Genomic DNA, 15,616 nt, shown 5'->3' on the forward strand with positions numbered 1-15,616 from the left:
TGACGTTGTCACGGTTGGTTTCCAAAAAATCAAAGAATTTAGAGGAAATCTTCGTAATAAGATTTGATTTTTCGGTAATTAAGGAGATTAGAATCCTCTTTGGTTAAATGCGATGATCTGTCTTGATTGCTCTGTATGATATTTTCCTATAAATCCACCCTTCATTTCCTTTATATTTTGCAGTTCCATCCTTTTGTTTTCTCTTCCCAACTTCAAGTCAAGCGAATAATGGTCCAAAATTCGTAAGTATGAAGTTTCGAATGAACATGACTAACGTTCTAAGAGAGAGATTGTAATAGCACGATCTTGATTGGTTAAATTACCAGAATTCAAGAGGAAAGATAGAACTATCATGAAATTATGTTCTTGATATGTTTATATATTAGATAGAATGTAAAAGTCGTGTTACATGGCACATGATGACGTTATGGTCTGTGAATCATTACGTTTCATTACAAACTCAGCATGACTTACTGTAATATAATCACGTTGATCAAGTGTCATTATATTATGCTAACTCATTCTTCAGTTCCCAACACTACTTCAAAAATATTCATATTTTAAATTCAAATTTTTCAGAATTTAGAAACTAAAATAGTTTCCTTTCTGTTGTAACACTGATATCACGAAGAGATAAATGATTTTAGATAAGAATAGTTATGAAAATATCTTCAGAAATATCTAGAATATTTATAATGAAAGATACCATGATATCTTAGAATTTTAGAATCAAATTGTGATGAAGAAATTCATTCACGATGATTTAGAGCGATTAAGGAGCAAGGTATTCGCTAAAGATTTCATCAAAAACAGAATCATCAGGATTCTTTATGTACAAGTTTAGTCCTTGTGATTTGTTCAGTGTCTCCTTCATGATTTGCTCAATTCATTTTTCAGTATCAAAATCTTTGAGCTTTTTCAACACTCCATTTTTTATCATCAAACTTTTGACTGTTAAGGCAGTCTTCAGTTTTCACCGCTTCATCAGCTTTTTCTAAACTCAGAAAACTGATTCATAGGCTAAATAGCTTTTCAAAAATTCAGAATTGAAGTTCGTAAATCCAGGATATATATATATATATATATATATATATATATATATATATATATATATATATATATATATATATATATATATATATATATATAATTGTTGTCGTAGAATCGTTGAGAAATTCGAGATTATCGATTGATGCCTCCCGGTATTTGGTATGGTAATTATCGTTACAAGATGCCGATGAGTTCATGATAAGACTTCAATAGATAAATATAGTGATTTGTCGGAGGAATTTAAGCCAAGGAGCAACGAGGTTGCTGGTATGTCTGCTGGTATTATGGTGGAATATAAAAGGTTCCCCGGTAACGATGATGAAAGGCAAGCTTATATATCAAAGTTATAATAGAGTTCATTCGAATGAAAAGTCAAAATTGATTTGCTGAAGCTGTGACAAAATTGGCTACTTTAGAAAGGGACTGCAATGTTATTTTCGGCAATAACAACGCCAAAGGAGCTAGCAAAGATACGTGTTAAACGTTTACTCAGGTTTCGAGAGTTTTCAGGTGCATAATTATATGCATAAATCTTTCCTTCCGTCGATGAAGTGCGGTTGGTTCATCCTCTTGATTGAGGTGTTTTCAAGAATCATGAAAGGTTTGAATGCAAATTGAAATCGTCAAGATACAAATGAGGTTTAAGATGAAATCAAGTGGCAAACTTGAAGAGATGTTTAGTTTCATATGTTATAATCAATATTTTAATTCATTTTAATCGTCCAATGTTAGTAGTTCACAGTTAATAGTTCAATAATTCATATATAGTATAATATATAATATTCGAATTAATTAATACGTATCGTGACCCATTGTATACATGTCTTATACTCAATCACAACTCAAAGTATATATATTATTATAGAATCAACCTCAACCCTGTATAGCTAACTCGATCATTACCGCATATAGAGTGTCTATGGTTATTCCAAATAATATATATAGATGCATCGATATGATATGTCAAAACCTTGTATACGTGTCCCGATATTTAAAGTGCGTAAATTAAATAACAGAAATTAAATGACGATAAATAAATTGTGAGAATATAAATTGCGATAAATAAAATGTAATTGGTTAGCTAGGAACAGTTAGCTAGGAACAGTTAGCGTGGATTCATAACAAAATTTTTCTCATAGTTAATTTGTTTGTTTCTAACAAATTTTATTTTGTCCAATGTTTTCTTCATTATGCCACTTGTTGGATTCTGATAAGTCAAAATCTAAATATGAAATTGAATGAAAATGGTTATTCTGTGGTGAATGGATACGTATATCTGTGAATGTAAGTAGGATAGTAAATGACTGTTGAATCAGATTCGAAGAATGTACAGTGTAACACATTAATGTGAAATCTAAATATTCCTCGGGTATTACCTACCCGTTAAAATATTTTCACCATTAACAGTTTGTACAACAGAATTTTTAATTACAATCTTTATGAAAGCATATATACATATATATTTTCTTCAGATGTAATTATGAATTTAATGACTAGATATAATATTAAACTCATTTGATTTACCGTTAGATCTAGAATACATAATCTCTAAAACATTAGAGATTACATAATCGCCATGTCGAACGAAGATAAATGATATAGAACATCGTATAGAATGATAATTATACTCGAGGTACAAAATGAGATGTTGAGGCATGTGATATTGAAACTTGGGTTGTTGGTGGTACTGGTGTTGTCGGTGCTGTTGCTGAAGCTGGTAGGTTTTGCACCATGTTTTCCAAATTGATTACTCGAGCGCGAAGTTCGTTGACTTCTTCCATTATTCCAGGATGATTGTCGGTCGAAATGAGCGGATGAATAAGGTTTAGAATTGTGGATAGAATATAATCGTGACGAGCTACCCTGAAAATGAGGCTGAAAATGGTGTTTCGGATAGGTTCGTCGGTAATTGCTTCAGGTTCTTCACCAAAAGGTGAATTCGGTTGGTAGAGGGATCGCCTTCTTCACATCTCCAATGATTAAGTAGGCTACGAACCCATCCCTAATTCATCCAGAATTGAAGATGACTAATCGGTTGATCCATTCCGGTTACATTACTTTCAGAGCTCATGTGGATATCCATATCGGAATAGCTGTCGGAATTCGAGGAATTCAAACTGGTTGAGGGATCCATCTCATACGATCAGATGGAGGATTTTCAATATGAATTAGATTATAGGATGTAGATTAGTATCCTGCAATACATAATTTACATATGCATATATAATACTAAAATCTCATAAGTTACGGAGGAATCTACGGAAGCTGTCAGGCAAAGTCTACAGTAACAGATACGCTAAGATATGAATTTTTGTCTATACACTATTCATGCAGTCAATGCAGTAAAACGTGTCTAGACTAAGAATGATAAGCAGATAATTTCCTACAAGAAATAATAAGCAAAACTTTTGACATGCAGACACGGTCGTCCAGACTCATTAATGCATCCTAACAACTATCAGTTAGACACACTAATGCAAGACCTAGTTCGCTAAGACCACCGATCTGATACCACCTATAGTGACCCATCCTAATCCATCTGGACGAATACATTACATTTGGTTACATCGCGAGGTACTTGACCTCTATGTGATACATTTTACAAACATTGCATTCGTTTTTAAAAGATAAACTTTCATTACATCGAAAGTTGACAGCATGCATACCATTTCATACTATATCCAAACTATAATGACTTAATAATAATCTTGATGAACTCAATGACTCGAATGCAATGTATTTTGAAATATGTCATGAATGACTCCAAGTAATATCTTTAAAATGAGCAAATGCACAGCAGAAGATTTCTTTAATACCTGAGAATAAACATACTTTCAAGTGTCAACCAAAAGGTTGGTGAGTTCATTAGTTTATCGAAATCAATCATTTCCATAATTTTAATAGACCACAAGATTTCATTTATTCAATAATCATACACTCGTAAGTGTTTAAAAATTCATTCATATGGTTTGAACACCTAATAACCGACATTAACAAAATGTATCTAGAATATCCCCAAACATATAAACATCAAAGTACTAAAGCATCCGGTACTTTGGATAGGGCTTGTTAGGCCCAATAGATCAATCTTTAGGATTCGCGTCAATTAGGGTGTCTGTTCCCTAATTCTTTGATTACCAGACTAAAAAGGGGCATATTCAGTTTAATAATCCAGCCATAGAATGTAGTTTTAAGTACTTGTGTCTATTTCGTCAAACATTTATAAAGCAACGCATGTATTCTCAGTCCCAAAAATATATATTGCAAAAGCATTTAAAAAGGGAGCAAATGAAACTCACACTACTATATTTCGTAGTAAAAATACATATGACGGCATTGAACAAGTGCAAGGTTGGCCCCGGATTCACGAACCTATATCATTCGTATATATATTAAAACATATACTCGTAATCGAACAAATATATTATTATTAGTGATGTGATTTATATATATATATATATATATATATATATATATATATATATATATATATATATATATATATATATATATATATATATATATATATATATATATATATATATATATAAGTTTTATTATGTATATTTTCATTTGATATATAGATATATTAATATAGTTAAGTTATGTAAATTAAATATACTTATATACAAATATTATTTATTTACTAAATTAATGATGATACCAAAATAATGATAATAAATAATTAGATTTAATAATGATATTGAAAATAATACTTTTGGATACTAACATATCTCACTTTATTTGTAGTAATAATGATAGTGATAATAATAATATTTATAAAGTAATAATAATAAAAATATAAATTTTAACAAAAGATAATCTTAATAGTCATGATAATAATAATACTTATTTTTGTGATAATTCTAATAACTTTAATAATGATACTTTTGATAAAATAATGTTTATATAAAATCGTATTGATGATAATAATACTAATAGTACTGATAACAATACTACTATAAAAATAATCACTTTACTACCAATAATAATAATGATAATAATAAGTTTAATAATAATAATACTAATAATCCTATTAATACTAATGGTGATAATATTAATAATAATACTTATGTCATTAATAACAATAACATTACATATATTAGTAATAATAACAATGATAGTAATTATAATACTAGTAATAATAACAATAATAATAATAATAGAATAATAATAATAATAATAATAATAATAATAATAATAATAATAATAATAATAATAATAATAATAATAATAATAATAATAATAATAATAATACTAATAAGGTTTATTTGATATTACTTATAATGATAATAACATTCATAGTATTAACATTAGTGATAACAATAATTAACTTAATAATAATAACATAATTGATAATAATAATAATAATAACAATAATAATAATAATAATAATAATAATAATAATAATAATAATAATAATAATAATAATAATAATAATAATAATAATAATAATAATAATAATAATAATAATAATAATAATAATAATGGAGAAACTTCCTTATTGGTGAAGTGGGGGAGAAAACTGATGAATGACTCTAAATCGAATTTGAAATCAATTTCCGCATCTCGATATTTGACAACAATATCATCCCCACATTCTTTTAACAGTTTGTGAAGAGAACGAACTTAAGAACGCAGCTCTTTTAACAGATTGATTTGAAATGTTGAGAACGGGAAGTCTGAGGAATAGAGGTGCCTAATGAATTCTCTATAGACTTCTAACCTTCTACTAGGATTTAACAGATTTCCAGTAAACGGAGCTTTTGTTTTATCAATGTGTCGTATCTCATTGGGATTAAATTCAAACAAGTCTGGATAGTTGAAAATAGTTGGATATTCTTCCCGTATTTCATCTTCCATAATCAGGAGTTTGTTAAGACTGAGCCTCCCTTTTGGATCGTGAAGAGGGTTGAATCCTGGTTCATTTGAGTAAAATTTATCCAAAAGCAATGAAATCTCTAAGTCAGATGAAATTATCCGGCTTCTTGGGCTACGAGGATCAAGAACTAATTCTTGATGAGATTCATCAGGGTTTAGATTTGTTTTAGGTTTATAAAGAAAAACTTCGCCGGTTTCTGAAGTTGTGGGAGAGCAACTGCCTTTCACACTTTCTTCGTAGTCGGTTAAGTTTGAACTGGAATCTATAGAAATTAATACCATAATTAATATTTTGTTTTATAGTTTTAAAAAGGGTTTACTGTAATGGCGACTTTAAATCCTGTACTGACAAACTCCCTGCTGGTTAAGCAGGTGTGTTTCCTGTCAATTTATCTTTGAAACAAGTGGCCAGGCAGACAACAGAGAGGCGGGATCCTTTTGGTTCCAATATAATTGGAGACTGTTCGGAAAATCCAACAAACAATTCCGTGTATAATTGTCTTTCTTATACACCACTCAAGAATATCAGATATCTTAATAGAATCAATGATTACCTTAACAGACAGAAATTAAGTCCCCAGCAGCGGCGCCAAAAACTTACTTCCACTTATGATATGGCCAAAACGGACGGTTTTATTTGTGTGGTGTCGTTAGGTCGCAACACGTCAGAATTAGCTACCACAAGAGAGTAATGGTTTTATCATTTATATTTAGCTGGGTTCCTAGCTATAACTCACCTACTTGTCTTCCTTTTAACGATTAAGTGGTAAATATAACTCAGGTTCGTATTTTTTTATGTTTGCTCAGTAACGTGGAACAAAAGTGCCTATATAGTTAATCCTAGTGACAAGAGGTGATAGATTAAGATTAACTAAATAAATCAGTAATTGAACTCATAAAGATAGAGATAGACAGGTATGGAGAATAGAGTTCTGAAGGGGAATTATCACAAGAGTCTAATTTCCTAGGATATGAAATATCCCGTTCATATTGATTATAAACGTTCCATATTAATTGATTTCGTTGCGAGGTTATGACCTCTATATGAGACGTTTTTCAAAGACTGCATTCATTTTTTAAAACAAGCATAACCTTTATTTTATCGATAAAGGTTTAAAAAGCATTACGTAGATTATCAAATAATGATAATCTAAAATATAATGTTTACACACGACCATTACATAATGGTTTACAATAAGAATATATTACATCAAAAATAAGTTTCTTGAATGCAGTTTTTACACAATATCATACAAGCATGGACTCCAAATCTTGTCCTTATTTTAGTATGCAACAGCGGAAGCTCTTAATAATCAACTGAGAATAAACATGCTTAAAACGTCAACAAAAATGTTGGTGAGTTATAGGTTTAACCTATATATTATCAAATCACAATAATAGACCACAAGATTTCATATTTCAATATACATCCCATACATAGAGATAAAAATCATTCATATGGTGAACACCTGGTAACCGACATTAACAAGATGCATATAAGAATATCCCCTATCATTCTGGGAAATCCTTCGGACATGATATAAACGAATTCGAAGTACTAAAGCATCCGGTACTTTGAATGGGGTTCGTTAGGCCCAATAGATCTATCTTTAGGATTCGCGTCAATTAGTAGATCGGTTTACTAATTCTTAGGTTACCAAGCAAAAGGGGCATATTCGGCTTGGATCATTCAACCATATAATGTAGTTTCATTTACTTGTGTCTATTTCGTAAAACATTTATAAAACTGCATGTATTCTCATCCCAAAATATTAGATTTTAAAAGTGGGACTATAACTCACTTTCATAGAATTTTACTTCGTCGGGAAGTAAGACTTGGCCACTGTGTACATATATATCAAAGTATGCTCAAAATATATTTACAATATTTTTTTAATACGTTATAATGTTTTAAGCTTATTAAGTCAGCTGTCCTCGTTAATAACCTACAACTAGTTGTCCATAGTTAGATGTACAGAAATAAATATAAATTATCTTGGATCAATCCACGACCTAGTGTATACAAGCCTCAGGCTAGATCACAACTCAAACTATATATATTATTTTGGAATCAACCTCAACCCTGTATAGCTAACTCCAACATTACTGCATATAGAGTGTCTATGGTTGTTCCAAAATATATTATATAGATGGGTCGATATGATATGTCAAAACATTGTATACGTGTCTATGGTATCCCAAGATTACATAATATATATTAGAATACATGAATAATACAATATAAGTTTGTTAAGTCATGATTTGTATAGAATTGTTACAATATTTCCCGTAGCTACAACAATCAAAAAATATCCAATCTTGTTTTACCCATAACTTCTTCGTTTTAAATCCGTTTTGAGTGAATCAAATTGCTATGGTTTCATATTGAACTCTATATTATGAATCTATACAGAAAAGGTATAGGTTTATAGTCAGAAATATAAGTTACAAGTCATTTTTGTAAGAGGTAGTCATTTCAGTCGAAAGAACGACGTCTTGATGACCATTTTGAAAAACATACTTCCACTTTGAGTTTAACCATGATTTTTAGATATAGTTTCATATTCATAAGAAAAATCATTTTCCCAGAAGAAAAACTTTTAAATCAAAGTTTATCATAGTTTTTAATTATCAAACCCAAAACAGCCCGTGGTGTTACTACGACGACGTATGTCCGATTTTACGGTGTTTTTTGTGTTTCCAGGTTTTAAATCATTAAGTTAGCATATCATATAGATATAGAACATGTGTTTAGTTGATTTTAAAAGTCAAGTTAGAAGGATTAACGTTTGTTTGCCAACAAGTTTAGAATTAACTAAACTATGTTCTAGTGATTACGAGTTTAAACCTTCGAATAAGATAGTTTTATATATATGAATCGAATGATGTTATGAACATCATTACTACCTCAAGTTTAGTAGGTAAACCTACTGGAAGTGACAAGAAATGATCTAGCTTCAAAGGATCTTGGATGGCTTGAAAGTTCTTGAAGTAGGATCATGACACAAAAACAAGTTAAAGTAAGATTTTTACTCGAATTAAGATAGTTTATAGTTATAGAAATTGAATCAAAGTTTGAATATGATTATTATCTTGAATAAGAAAGATAACCTAATGTAAATAACAAAGGTTTCTTGATCTTAGATGATTACTTGGAATGGATTAGAAAGCTTGGATGTAAACTAGTAAACTTGAAAGGATTTTCGAAGTGTTCTTGAAGTGTTCTTCCTAAGATGATTATAGCTTGATTCTTGAAGTAATTTTTAATGAAGATGATGATTAGCTACTGGCAAAATTCATTCATAAGAGTGTGTGTGTGTGTTGAGAGAGAATTAGAAAGAGAATTGGAAGTGAAATGGAGTGAATGATGAGTGGTAAGTGGTGAGTGGTGAGTGGGGTTAAAAGGAGTTCTAGTTAGTTGAATAGTTCATGGTAGAAGTTAAAATTGATTAGTCATACATGACATAATCAAGAGTGGAATCTCATGCTAGTTCCTATTGGTATATACCCACAGTAAGTACGTATAGAAGCTGTGTATAGTACGGGTATGAATACGACTAGAATTCTTGATGAAAAAAGAATGGGAATGTAACTGTACCCATTTTCGTTAAGTATTAGTGTTTTGATATATGTCTTGAAGTCTTCCAAAAGTATATTAATACATCTAAATACACTACATGTATATACATTTTAACTGAGTCGTTAAGTCATCGTTAGTCGTTACATGTAAGTGTTGTTTTGAAACCTTTAAGTTAACAATCTCATTTAATGTTGTTAACCCATTGTTTATTATATCTAATGAGATGTTAAATTATTATCTTATCATGATATTATGATATATTAATATATCTTAATATGATATATATACATTTAAATATCGTTACAACGATAATCGTTACATATATGTCTCGTTTCGAAATCCTTAAGTTAGTAGTCTTGTTTTTATGTATATAACTCATTTTTAATATACTTATGGAGATACTCACTTATCATAATCTCATGTTAACTATATGTATATCCATATATATATCGTCATGTCGTTTTTATAAGTTTTAACATTCGTGAATCGCCGGTCAACTTGGGTGGTCAATTGTCTACATGAAACTCATTGCAAATAATCAAGTCTTAACAAGTTTGATTGCTTAACATGTTGGAAACATTTAATCATGTAAAAATCAATTTCGTTAAATATATATAAACATGGAAAAGTTCGGGTCACTACAGTACCTACCCGTTAAATAAATTTCGTCCCGAAATTTTAAGCAGTTGGAGGTGTTGTCGTATCTTCTGGAAATAAGTGCGGGTATTTCTTCTTCATTTGATCTTCTCATTCCCAGGTGAACTCGGGTCCTCTACGAGCATTCCATCGAACCTTAATAATTGGTATCTTGTTTTGCTTAAGTTTTTTAACCTCACGATCCATTATTTCGACGGGTTCCTCGATGAATTGAAGTTTTTCGTTGATTTGAATTTCGTCTAACAGAATAGTGAAATCTTCTTTAGCAAAACATTTCTTCAAATTCGAGACGTGGAAAGTGTTATGTACAGCCGCGAGTTGTTGAGGTAACTCAAGTCGGTAAGCTACTGGTCTGACACGATCAATAATCTTGAATGGTCCAATATACCTTGGATTTAATTTCCCTCATTTACCAAATCGAACAACGCCTTTCCAAGGTGCAACCTTAAGCATGACCATCTCTCCAATTTCAAATTCTATATCTTTTCTTTTAATGTCGGCATAGCTCTTTTGTCGACTTTGGGCAGTTTTCAACCGTTGTTGAATTTGGATAATCTTCTCAGTAGTTTCTTGTATTATCTCCGGACCCGTAATCTGTCTATCCCCCACTTCACTCCAATAAATCAGAGACCTACACTTTCTACCATAAAGTGTTTCAAACGGCGCCATCTCAATGCTTGAATAGTAGCTGTTGTTGTAGGAAAATTCTGCTAATGGTAGATGTCGATCCCAACTGTTTCTGAAATCAATAACACATGCTCGTAGCATGTCTTCAAGCGTTTATATTGTCCTTTCACTCTACCCATCAGTTTGTGGATGATAGGCAGTACTCATGTCTAGACGAGTTCCTAATGCTTGCTGTAATGTCTGCCAGAATCTTGAAATAAACCTGCCATCCCTATCAGAGATAATAGAGATTGGTATTCCATGTCTGGAGATGACTTCCTTCAAATACAGTCGTGCTAACTTCTCCATCTTGTCATCTTCTCTTATTGGCAGGAAGTGTGCTGATTTGGTGAGACGATCAACTATTACCCAAATAGAATCAAAATCACTTGCAGTCCTTGGCAATTTAGTGATGAAATCCATGGTAATGTTTTCCCATTTCCATTTCGGGATTTCGGGTTGTTGAAGTAGACCTGATGGTTTCTGATGCTCAGCTTTGACCTTAGAACACGTCAAACATTCTCCTACGTATTTAGCAACGTCAGCTTTCATACCTGGCCACCAAAAATATTTCTTGAGATCCTTGTACATCTTCCCCGTTCCAGGATGTATTGAGTATCTGGTTTTATGAGCTTCTCTAAGTACCATTTCTCTCATATCTCCAAATTTTGGTACCCAAATTCTTTCAGCCCTATACCGGCTTCCGTCTTCCCGAATATTAAGATGTTTCTCCGATCCTTTGGGTATTTCATCCTTTAAGTTTTCCTCTTTTAAAACTCCTTGTTGCGCCTCCTTTATTTGAGTAGTAAGGTTAGTGTGAATCATTATATTCATAGATTTTACACGAATGGGTTCTCTGTCCTTTCTGGTCAAGGCGTCGGCTACCATATTTGCCTTCCCTGGGTGGTAACGAATCTTAAAGTCGTAATCATTCAACAATTCAATCCACCTGCGCTGCCTCATGTTCAGTTGTTTCTGATTAAATATGTGTTGAAGACTTTTGTGGTCGGTATATATAATACTTTTGACCCCATATAAGTAGTGCCTCCAAGTCTTTAATGCAAAAACAACCGCGCCTAATTCCAAATCATGCGTCGTATAATTCTGTTCTTGAATCTTCAATTGTCTAGACGCATAAGCAATTACTTTCGTTCGTTGCATTAATACACAACCGAGACCTTGCTTTGAGGCGTCACAATATATCACAAAATCATCATTCCCTTCAGGGAATGACAATATAGGTGCCGTAGTTAACTTTTTCTTCAACAATTGAAACGCTTTTTCTTGTTCATCCTTCCATTCAAATTTTCTCCCTTTATGCGTTAATGCAGTTAAGGGTTTTGCTATTCTGGAAAAGTCTAGGATGAACCTTCTGTAGTAACCAGCTAGTCCTAAAAACTGGCGTATGTGTTTCGGAGTTTTCGGGGTTTCCCACTTTTCAACGGTTTCAATCTTTGCTGGATCCACCTGAATACCTTCTTTGTTCACTATGTGACCGAGGAATTGAACTTCTTCCAACCAAAATGCACACTTTGAAAACTTAGCGTACAGTTTTTCCTTTCTTAACAACTCTAGCACTTTTCTCAAATGTTCTTCGTGCTCTTGGTCATTCTTTGAGTAAATAAGTATGTCATCAATGAAAACAATGACAAACTTGTCAAGGTATGGCCCACACACTCGGTTCATGAGGTCCATGAACACAGCTGGTGCGTTTGTTAAACCAAACGGCATAACCATAAACTCATAATGACCGTAACGTGTCCTAAAAGCAGTCTTCAGAATATCATCCTCCTTCACCCGCATTTGATGATACCCGGAACGTAAATCGATCTTCGAATAAACCGACGAGTCTTGTAGTTGATCAAATAAGTCATCGATTCTTGGTAGTGGTTATCGGTTCTTAATAGTAAGTTTGTTCAACTCTCAGTAGTCGATACACAACCTAAATGTATCATCCTTCTTCTTGACAAACAAAACAGGAGCTCCCCACGGTGATGTGCTTGGTTGAATGAAACCACGCTCTAAAAGTTCTTGTAATTGGCTTTGGAGTTCCTTCATCTCACTAGGTGCAAGTCTGTATAGAGCACGAGCTATTGGTGCAGCTCCTGGTACAAGATCTATCTGAAATTCAACAGATCGGTGCGGAGGTAGTCCCGGTAATTCTTTCGAAAATACATCGGGAAATTCTTTTGCGATGGGAACATCATTGATGTTCTTTTCTTCAGGTTTAACTTCCTCGATGTGTGCTAGAATGACGTAACAACCTTTTCTTATTAGTTTTTGCACCTTCAAACTACTAATAAGATTTAACTTCGCATTGCTCTTTTCTCCGTACACCATTAAAGGTTTTCCTTTTTCACGCATAATGCGAATCACATTTTTGTAACAAACGATCTCTGCTCTCAGCTTTTTCAACCAGTCCATGCCAATTATTACATCAAAACTCCCTAACTCGACTGGTATTAAATCAATTTTAAACGTTTCATCCCCCAGTTTAATTTCTCTCTCCCGACATATATTATCTGCTGAAATTAATTTACCGTTTGCTAATTCGAGTAAAAATTTACTATCCAAAGGCGTCAATGGGCAACTTAATTTAGCACAAAATTCTCTACTCATATAGCTTTTATCCGCACCCGAATCAAATAAAACATAAGCAGATTTATCATCAATAAGAAACGTAACCGTAACAAGCTCCGGGTCTTCCTGTGCTTCTGCCGCATTAATATTGAAAACTCTTCCACGGCCTTGCCCATTAGTATTCCCCTGATTCGGGAAATTTCTAATAATGTGGCCCGGTTTTCCACATTTATAACAAACAACGTTGGTATTACTTGCTCCGACACTATTCGTTTCGGCATTACTTGTTCCGACATTATTTGTTCTTTTAGTTCTGTTAAACTTTGGTCCGTAAACCTCACACTTTGTCGCGCTATGACCATTTCTTTTACACCTGTTGTAAAATGTCGTGCAAAACCCCTGATGATTTTCTTCACACTATGACATGGCTGTTTTTGGTTTTTGTTGCCGTTTTTGTTATTGAGGTTGTTGTTGGGATTGTTATTGTTGATGAAACGGTTGTTGTAGTTGTTGTTGTTGTTGGGATGTTTGTTGTAGTTATTGTTAGGATTGCGGTTATTGTTGCGATTGTTGTTGCGGTTGTTGGGATAGTTGTTGCGATTGTTGTTGTAATTGTTGTTGTTGTTGTACTGGACACTCTTGTCACCGTTTTCCTCCCACTTCCTCTTGAGTTGTTTCGTGTTGGCTTCTTCGGCTGCCTGCTCTTTAATTCTTCCCTCAATCTGATTTATGAGTTTATGAGCCATTCGACTTGCCTTCTGTATAGAAGCAGGCTCGTGTGAACTCACATCTTCTTGAATCCTTACTGGTAACCCTTTTACAAATGCGTCGATCTTCTCTTCTTCATCTTCGAATGCTCCCGGACACAATAGGCACAACTCTGTGAATCGTCGTTCATAAGTGGTAACGTCGAACCCTTGTGTTCGTAACTCTCTAAGTTCTGCCTTGAGTTTATTGACATCGTTTCTAGGACGGTACTGCTCGTTCATTAATTGCTTGAATGCCGACCACGGTAGTGCGTAAGCAGCATTTTGTCCTACCTGTTCAAGATAGGTGTTCCACCACGTTAACGCAGTACCTGTGAAGGTATGCGTAGCGTACTTAACTTTGTCCTCTTCAGTACACTTACTTATGGCAAACACCGATTTGACTTTCTCAGTCCACCGTTTCAATCCAATTGGTCCTTCGGTTCCATCAAATTCCAAAGGTTTGCAGGCAGTGAATTCTTTGTAGGTGCATCCTACACGATTTCTTGCGCCGTTAGCTGCATTGCTAGATTCATAGTTATTGTTGGTATGTAGCGCAGCTTGTACTGCAGCTATGTTTGCAGCAAGAAAAGTATGAAATTCCTCTTCGCTCATATTCATGGTTTGTCGAGTAGTCGGTGCAATTTCTTTCAAAATAGCCAACTGAATCGAGTTAATCATACAGAATATTAAGAGTAGTCAATAGTATTTCGTAGCATAATATGAACTTATTTATAAAAGCTTTTTCTTCATATTAGCATTTTATAAGTTTAAACTTGGGTACTACCTACCCGTTAAGTTCATACTTAGTAGCTAATATACAATTCAACTACTACAATTCCATATGAAAAACTGATTATAATAATATATCACATACAAATATTCTTCAAACTTACAACTTCACTATATTACATATAACATGAAATATATTACACTTTGATACATGACAATTTTGAAGATAAATCTAGTTAATACGCAAGCTGTTCAGCAAAGGAAATAAAGACATGTAATTCATAAGTCCAGAAACAAGTCATGCATTCTGGTTTTACTAAGACGACTTCCTATCCTTGGTCTTGTGGAAAATAACCGTTATGACCATTAGCTAGGCAGCATGTTGTAATGTCGTCAAAAGGACGAGGGTTTCGTAATGTCCAACAGCTCCGTAATAATCTAAAAACCTTGTTTCTCACCCCAACTACTGAATCCGTCACTTGTGGAAAGGTTTTATTTAAAAGTTATAACCTGATATTCTTTTTCTCATTTTGGTAAGAAGCGAACATCACTAACCCGTAAGTATAACATGTTGCATGTTAGAAGCTCTTTCTAACTCACGAAATCCTATGTTGGGATATGTTGAGTCAAAATAGGTTCTTAACCCGTAGTGTAAAATTGCATTTGGGTTCCCCGCATTTAATGTTTTAAATAAAACACGGCGTAACTTACGGTCTCCCCAATG

The sequence above is a fragment of the Rutidosis leptorrhynchoides genome, chromosome 6 (genome assembly GCF_046630445.1).
Source record: "Rutidosis leptorrhynchoides isolate AG116_Rl617_1_P2 chromosome 6, CSIRO_AGI_Rlap_v1, whole genome shotgun sequence".
Taxonomy (NCBI): domain Eukaryota; kingdom Viridiplantae; phylum Streptophyta; class Magnoliopsida; order Asterales; family Asteraceae; genus Rutidosis; species Rutidosis leptorrhynchoides.